General features: G+C 37.0%; 1 pseudogene; it reads right to left on the reverse strand.

Annotated features, from left to right (window-relative positions):
• Positions 1 to 4,341: 4,341 nt before the first annotated feature.
• Positions 4,342 to 4,632, reverse strand: LOC143655180 (small ubiquitin-related modifier 1 pseudogene; annotated as a pseudogene).
• Positions 4,633 to 6,157: the final 1,525 nt, after the last annotated feature.

Genomic DNA, 6,157 nt, shown 5'->3' on the forward strand with positions numbered 1-6,157 from the left:
AAGAGGGTTTTTGGTTGGAAATTGTTTTTGCATAACTTAAGGAACTTGAATTTAATTATCCACCTGTCAGGATTTTAAAACTCTCTTATCCCCACTCATCCTTTCAAGCTACCTTCCTATTTTCCTGCTCACCTGCACGGCAAAACTTCTTGAAAGTGTTGTCTATGGTCACTGCTTCCTTATTCATCTCCCAATTTCCTCAACCCATCACAATTGAGATTCTGTCCCAGCCATTCCATTGAAACTGCCCTCAGCAAAGTCACAGAAGACCTCTATGTTGCTAAATCCACCACTCACTTTTTGGGCCTTAAATTCTGAAACTTTTGAGTAGCCTTTGCTCTAGGTGACCATTGAGTCAACGCCTTCCTAGAAACTCTTCTTTTGGGTTATTTGTCACTATACTTCCCCGGTTTTCCTTTAACTACACAACCTCTGTCTTCTTAACCTCCTTTCCTGGTTCTTGGTTCTTGGTCCCCAGTCTCTGGGTTCTCCTCCCCTTTTCTAGGGTTTGGTTCTGGACCCCACAGCCTTCCCCATCTGCCTATCTTCCCTTGATGACCTCAAGCAGTGCCATAACTTTGAGTACGTTTATGTGCTAATGCCAATCAAATGGTATCTTCTGCTCAAACTCCTCCCCCATGTTTCAGCCTCACAGCTCCAGCTGCCACCTTGTTATTTCTCACAATGTTCTCTATCCCATAAATGGCATCATCATTTGTACCCAGTTGTTCAGGTGAAAAACAAACAAAAACAAAAAAAAGCAAACAAAAAATACTTAATTCCTCTTCCTCTTAATTCCTAACTAACCCACCACACATTTACTTAACTCTACCTTTACACCGTATCCAAAATCAGTCACTTCTGCCTCTTTCCATCTTCCCAGCCACCATCATACCTCACCACTGTAGAAGCCTTAAGACTGTTTTTTCTGCTTCCCTTTATGCTCTCCCTGTAATTAATTCTCAAAACTGCTGCCAGAGAAATCAGATCAGATGACACTGCCCTGTGACTTCTCATCTCAAATAAAACTAAAATTCTTACTGTGGTTTTAAAATTCTTATGTACACTGCCCCTCTCTTTCTCACTCTAACTGCATCAACCTATTTCCTGTCCCCCAAATACACGAAGCACCATTTTTGCACTGACTGTTCTTTCTGCCTGGAATTTTCTTCCTCTAGATCTTCATATAAACTGACTGTAGATTATCTAGCGGTCAGTCAGATGCTACCTTCTTAGAGAAGTCCACCCTATAACACTTTCTAAACTGTTTCCCATGCCCCACTCCACTCAGTATCACTTGGCCTTTTTCATTTTCTTCTGATCCTCATCACTATTTAAAATTACTTTGTTTACTTGCTTATTGTATCTTCCTTAGTATGTAGGCTCCATGAGGCCATAGAATCCACAGTTACTGTTGTGGAGTCCTTCTGTCACATGATATTTTAATTATCTGAGCTATGCAAAAAGGATGCCTGGCCTTGTTTGTAATACTTACATTTTTTCTTTCTCCTTGCTCTAAAACCTAATTATAATACCACACACACACACACACACACACACACACACACACATACATAAAATCCTTGGCGTAATTTAATGAATAATTTATGCAGCTGAAAAATATTTTCGTATTAATAAAATAAGCTCTACCTTGACTATTCTATCTTTAGAGGGCTAAAATTGACAGTAAAAACCAGATACTGATTTTTTTTCATTGGAAAGTTATTAAAGTATATTTGGAAAAATTTACTATGCTGTTCATTGGTTTGTGTTCTTTTGAACTAAATTATTTTTTAAATTAGTGTCTGAAGTTCTCTAAAAATGATTTCATAATGCCATACTAAACTGGAAGAAATGTGGTTTGTTAACCACACATTGTGGATATGCCTAGAATAGAACTACAAAAATTATGTCCTAGGAAGAAAGACAGTAAAACAACTCGTAAGTAAATAACCCAAGGAAGTTCAAAACAATAAGTACATGTATTTGAAGACACTCTAAAACTTTTTTGCACAAAACTTTGTGTTTTCTTTTATTTTTATGTTTTGCATCAAAGAAATACATGTACTTAGTTCATAAAGGAAAGCTTGTTTATACTGTTGTTTCTTGCTCTTTCATTTAGATGCTGTCTACTGACTTCCTACTATAGAGAATGAGGATTTAGCGTTCTTATACCTCCCTACCCACCTTCTGCCACCTACACTTTTACTTTCCGAACCCTCCCAATATGACAATGTAACATTTTTTTGTGGTTAAACCAATAATTAGTATTTACATTATTATGACTTTGTTCGCAGCTGAGCCAAGAATGATTTCACTTTTTTCTCACGTAACTTTTTACTTATTCTTTTTTTTTTACTTTTGGCATGAATAATTATACCCTTTGGCCATGAGCTTAGTTTTTATGTACCTATCCTTATTTAATCCATCTCCAAACTTTCTGATAGAACTACGACTCCTCTCACTATGGTCAAAGATTTTAGGTAATCTGCTCCTTTCTCTTTCTCGTTTTCTTGTGAATGCCTGGTTGCTCTATTGTTTTGCTGTAGCCTGAGTGTTGGGCATCAGTTCTTAGGCTTTCCTTCATCATTTCCTTACAGTTCTCTTTACTGTTATTTTAGGCTAAATCCTCCACTTCTGGGGCCCATTCCTACGTCCCTTTTTGCTGACTTTTTCATTTTGCTAGAAAATTCCTGAGAAATGGCGCATTAAGGCATATTTTTGGGAACTAATAGATATGAATATGTCTTTTTTCTGCCATTGAGCTTGATAGATAGTTTGGCTGGGTGTAGAATTCTAGAATGGAAAAAAATTCCTTTCAGAATTTTATAATTACTTCTCTTTCTTCTCATGTTACTATATATATATATATATATTTGCAAATATTTTATTTTAATAAAGCTGGTACAAACTATTTCCATTTAAAACCCATATCCCATGCCAAAAAGTACAAAAAAAAAAAGAGTGGTGTTCTGTTGTTTATACTTCTGTATGAATAACTTTATTGTTGTTGTGCTCGCTTGAAAGAATCATGTGCCCTAGAAAAGCCATGTTTTAATCCTGATCCAATCTTATGGAAGTAACCACTTCTTTTAATCCCTGTTCAGTAATGTAGGTTGGAATCTTTTGATTAGATTACGTACCCTGGAAAAACCATGTGTTAATCCTGAAGCAGTTTTGTGGGAGCAACCATTTCTTTTAATCCCTATTTAGTAATGCAGGTTGGAATCTTTTGGTCAGATTATCTCCACAGACATGTGACACACCCAATTGTGGATATTAATTAGAGGGAGATGTGACTCCACCTATTTCAGGTGGAGCTTGACTAGTTTCCTGGAATCCTTTAAAAGAGGAAACATTTGGAGAAAGCTTCAGAATGACTAAGACAGAGCCCATGCAACCAGAGAACTGTAGAGATGAAGAAGGAATATGCTCCTGGGAGAGCTTCATGAAACAAGAAGCCTGGAGATGAAGCTAGCAGACATGGCCAGGTTCACCATATGCCTTTCCAGTTGAGAGAGAAACCCTGGACTTCATTGACCTTTCTTTAGTGAAGGCAACCTTTTGTTGGTGCCTTAATTTGGACATTTTCACAGACTTGTTTTAATTGGGACATTCTCACGGCCTTAGAACTTTAAACTAGCAATTTAATAAATTCCCCTTTTTAAAAGTCATTCTATTTCTGGTATATTGCATTCTGGCAGCTAGCAAACTAGAACAACTGTTAATGAAAATTAGAACTTTTCTGAGGTCTTTTGATAAGATTGTTTTTAATCTTAAAATGCTTTGTCTCTTCTATGAAGCCATCTTTGGAGTTAGTCATTACTCTCGCCATATCTTGCAATATTCAACTGGAAATTCCTCTTCTTTTGGTCCAGACCTTCAGATATTAAAGTAGATTCAAGCTAAGGAGAAGTCATTTTTCCACAGTTCAGTTCTCTGAAAACTTTCATCTCCCACTTAAAGTCATAGTCCAGGAGTGAGGCAATCACATACTAGAACCTCAGGGCCAACTAGAAAACATTATGTACACTCTCATTGGTCAATCTTATTTATCACCACAAGCCTGAAAATACACAGTCCCGGAAAAGGTGATCTCTCTGTGCACACATGTAATTTTTTAAAATGAGAGGACAATATGAAGGGGGCTGAGTCTTGATCACCAAAATCAACACAATCAAAACAAACAATAATGAATATTGAGCCTGAAATTCAAAATACCTGATGTTTTGAAGAGATGGGGTTCCAGTTTTCAATTCCATTTTGAATACCACAGTACAAAAGAACTATTTTTTAAAATAAAAAACGGATTAATGGAAAAGAAAAAAAATTAAAGAATATCTAAACCATTGAATGACCCCCTCTTTGTTCCTGATTTACTTCAATCACATCTTCTTCCTCCATTACAGTTCTTTCGGAGTGTGATTATCAGCAATTCTCTTACCTTTAACGAGAAACCTGAGTGAATTCATTGAAACTCCCTATCTTTGACAGTATGATTCTTTGAGTTTCTTGAGATGTGTTGTCATTTTCACCTTGAAGTGACTCTCACTGCTATCCTGTCCAATGACTTTCCCCTTCTTTCTTATCCCCCAAGTCCTAAGTTGAAGGTATTGCCTCCTAGTCAGACATGGTGATGTGGCTTCACCCCAGGGTTTCCGTACAGCAGTGACCTTGGGCAAGCAGAACCTCTCTCCAGGGCTTACAAGTCTGTCTCTCTTCCCCACAGCATGACACCACAGCTGAAGGGACTTCTGCTGCCGTGCGTCTCAGTGTTACTACCGAGAAATCTGATGTTCTGTTCTTCTAATTCCTGATTGTAGGTGGCTTCCTACTTTAATTCTCTGGAAGATTTCAGGATCTCCTCCTTGTGTCTAGTGTTCTGAAATTTCAAAATGAGTTGCCTTAGAATGGATTTTTCTTCATCCACTCTGTAAGGGACTTACATGGTGGGTCCTTTCAATCTAGATACTCATGTCCTTTGATTTTAACAAATTTTCTTACATAGCTTCTGTGTCTTTAGTGGGGTTTCTAGAAGCACTCTTTTCAGCTGTCCTTCAGGGTTGCTCATAAAAGTGTCTGTGTGGAAGATATTTTAAAGATTTATTCATAATTTTCTCTTTATACTTGATGAAAGTTTAAAGTTAATGTAGCTTGTAGATATTTTCAAACAGATTCCAGTATGCTTATCTCCCCTTGGAAAAGTAGAGAATCTTCTTTGGGAAATGAAGAGTCAAACAGATTAAATTTAGTTTAGATAGTAGATATTACAGGTTTTAAACTTACCATAAACTAGTGATAATTTTCTACTTGTCACTGAGACATTAAGAAATGAATGCTCTGCATCAATTAGTTCTATCCCACTATCCCATATTATCAAAAGCTCTTTCCAATATGAAAAAGTTATAATAAGCACAGCCCAAATACCCCTAAAGAGTAGGAAAAAGATCAAAGGTGATATAGAGTTATACAGAGAAGGTAGATTTAACAAATGAGTATGATTGTTGAATCATTATATTGAAATTTTTTTTGTCTTCAGTATCTTGGAGCAGCTAGAAATAAAAACCTAAATTGGTGGAACTATAACCTATACCAAACTCTAAAATCTGTTGTGCAACTAAGTGCTGAAATGTATTGCTTTTTTTGTGTAAATGTTATTTTTCATAATAAAAAAATAAAAAGTAAAAAATGTTCTGACATTTAAGTACTGGAATTACCAAATTCTGCCTCTAGGTGTAAAATAAAATAGTTGAACCAATATTAACTAGACTTTCACTTTTCTGACTTCCTGGGGAGAAAATAAGCTGGATGCAAAGGCCTCACTTCTAATGTAAGAGACTTAGGCAGAGGTACTAGCCAGGAACAGGTTTACTCCTGATGTTTAGTACGAGGTAGACAGGTGGGACAAAGAGTCTGACAGGGCAGAGCCGAGGTCAGATGATGGGTATAGGAGGGGCAGTTCTTCCTTGCCTTTGTGGTGCTTTGAAATCTTATTTTGTTGTTCATGAGAATGAGCTGAACAACTGAAAGCAGGAGGTTGGTGATAGTTTGGTTGGGATGGTGGTATCAGTGACTCCACAGGTATTGTTGACTGCATTTATCCCCAGAAATGTCCATTGTGGGGAAGAACTAGCTTCAACCAGAGGTGGGAGAAGGG

This window comes from Tamandua tetradactyla, chromosome 14 (assembly GCF_023851605.1).
Source record: "Tamandua tetradactyla isolate mTamTet1 chromosome 14, mTamTet1.pri, whole genome shotgun sequence".
NCBI classification, from domain to species: domain Eukaryota; kingdom Metazoa; phylum Chordata; class Mammalia; order Pilosa; family Myrmecophagidae; genus Tamandua; species Tamandua tetradactyla.